This window comes from Salvelinus alpinus, chromosome 4 (genome assembly GCF_045679555.1).
Source record: "Salvelinus alpinus chromosome 4, SLU_Salpinus.1, whole genome shotgun sequence".
NCBI classification, from domain to species: Eukaryota; Metazoa; Chordata; class Actinopteri; order Salmoniformes; family Salmonidae; genus Salvelinus; species Salvelinus alpinus.
In genome coordinates this window covers 68,184,912-68,187,411 of record NC_092089.1, presented here as the reverse complement: position 1 = coordinate 68,187,411, position 2,500 = coordinate 68,184,912, and the positions used below count along the sequence as shown (strand labels likewise).

The 2,500-nt window shown below is 42.6% G+C and overlaps 1 protein-coding gene across 4 annotated transcripts in view; it reads left to right on the top strand.

Annotated features, from left to right (window-relative positions):
• The window catches only part of LOC139574307 (fibroblast growth factor 13), a 184,690-nt gene that overhangs the window by 79,283 nt on the left and 102,907 nt on the right, over positions 1 to 2,500 (top strand). The window lies entirely within an intron of this gene.

Below are 2,500 nucleotides of genomic sequence, written 5' to 3'. Positions count from 1 at the left end.
TGTACACTACCTCCTCGTTTTATCTCTGTTCTTCTAAAAAGATAGGAAAGTGTTTGTCTCCCCCTATATTTCTCACTGCAATGAGTTGGTCCCACAGGAAAAGAGAGAGGGGCCTTATTCATGTGCCTATCCATGTGTTTGTGTGCACACGTGCGTGCGTGCCTGTATGTGTGCGTGTTCCTTGAGTGTGTCGGCAGGCGTGCGTATCCAGCCCCCCGGATGGAGCGTTAGCTGGTAGGAGGAGGGAGAGAGTGTGCTCAATGGCTACAGAACCAGGAACATGTTGACAGTTGAAGTCGGAAGTTTACATACAATTAGGTTGGCGTCATTAAAACTCGTTTTTCAACCACTCTCAACCACTTTAGTTTTGGCAAGTCGGTTAGGACATCTACTTTGTGCATGACACAAGTAATTTTGCCAACAATTGTTTACAAACAGATTATTTCACTTATAATTCACTGTATCACAATTCCAGTGGGTCAGAAGTTTACATACACTAAGTTGACTGTGCCTTTAAACAGCTTGGAAAATTCCAGAAAATTCTGTCATGGGTTTAGAAGCTTCTGATAGGCTAATTTACATCATTTGAGTCAATTGGAGGTGTACATGCGGATGTATTTCAAGGCCTACCTTCAAACTCAGTGCCTGTGCCTTTAAACAGCTTGGAAAATTCCAGAAAATTATGTCATGGCTTTAGAAGCTTCTGATAGGCTAATTGACATAATTTGAGTCAATTGGAGGTGTACCTGCGGATGTATTACAAGGCCTACCTTCAAACTCAGTGCCTCTTTGCTTGACATCAAGGGAAAATCAACCAAGACCTCAGAAAGAATTGTAGACCTCCACAAGTCTGGTTCATCTTTTGGAGCAATTTCCAAATGCAGGTACCACGTTCATCTGTACAAACAATAGTACGCAAGTATAAACATCATGGGACCACGCAGCTGTCATCATGGGACCACGCAGCTGTCACACCGCTCAGGAAGGAGACGCGTTCTGTCTCCTAGAAATTAACGTACTTTGGTGCGAAAAGTGCAAATCAATCCCAGAACAACAGCAAAGGACCTTGTGAAGATGCTGGAGGAAACAGGTACAAAAGTATCTATATCCACAGTAAAACAAGTCCTATATCGACATAACCTGAAAGACCGCTCATCAAGGAAGGAGCCACTGCTCCAAAACCACCATAAAAAAGCCAGACTACGGGTTGCAACTGCACATGGGGACAAAGATTGTACTTTTTGGAGAATTGTCCTCTGGTCTGATGAAACAAAAATAGAACTGTTTGGCCATAATGACCATCGTTATGTTTGGAGGAAAATGGGGGAGGCTTGCAAGCCAAAGAACACCATCCCAACCGTGAAGCACGGGGATCGCAGCATCATGTTGTGGGGTGCTTTGCTGCAGGAGGGACTGGTACACACAAACTAGATTGCATCATGAGGGAGGAAAATGATGTGGATATATTGAAGCAACATCTCAAGACATCAGTCAGGAAGTTAAAGCTTGGTCGCAAATGGGTCTTCCAAATGGACAATGACCCCAAGCATACTTCCAAAGTTGTGAAAAATGGCTTAAGGACAACAAAGTCAAGGTATTGGAGTGGCCATCACAAAGCCTTGACCTCAATCCTATAGAAAATTTGTGGGCAGAACTGAAAAAGCGTGTGCGAGCAAGGAGGCCTACAAATCTGACTCAGTTACACCAGCTCTATCAGGAGGAATGGACCAAAATTCACCCAACTTATTGTGGGAAGCTTATGGAAGGCTACCCGAAACGTTTGACACAAGTTAAACAATTTAAAGGCAACGCTACCAAATACTATTTGAGTGTATGTAAACTTCTGACCCACTGGGAATGTGACGAAAGAAAGAAGCTGAAATAAATCATTCTCTCTACTATTATTCTGACATTTCACATTCTTAAAATAAAGTGGTGATCCTAACTGACCTAAAACAGGGAATTTTTACAAGGATTAAATGTCAGGAATTGTGAAAAACTGAGTTTAAATATTTGTCGAGGATGTCAACTGTATATATTTCATTCATGTTTTACTTTTAATAGCTGAGCAGAGAGAGAGAGGAGAGAAGATAAGACTTTATCGCTGAGCCAGTACACCACAGAGGACTTCTGGATGTCAGCCTAAAATCATACCACAGAATGACAATAGATTATAATGTCTTAACCCAGACTTCATTTAGACTCCAGTTTTCTCTCGGGGGAAAGTAGCGTGTGAGGCTGGCTGTGTAGAGCAGGTGGATCAGTAGGCCTCTCCTGTCTGTACAAGTGGATATATGCAGTTTAAGAGATGGATGAAGGATGGTGACTAAGGCAGTCATGTGGAGGAGAAGACAAATGGGGTGTAGTCGTCTTGCCGCGGTCATTTACAATGTGTCTGATCCTGTAGACATGTCCTCATGAACATCAGACAGGCCTACAGCAGTACACTGAAAACAAAATACAGTTGATGCCATCATTTCCTCATAGAATTCATCATCTG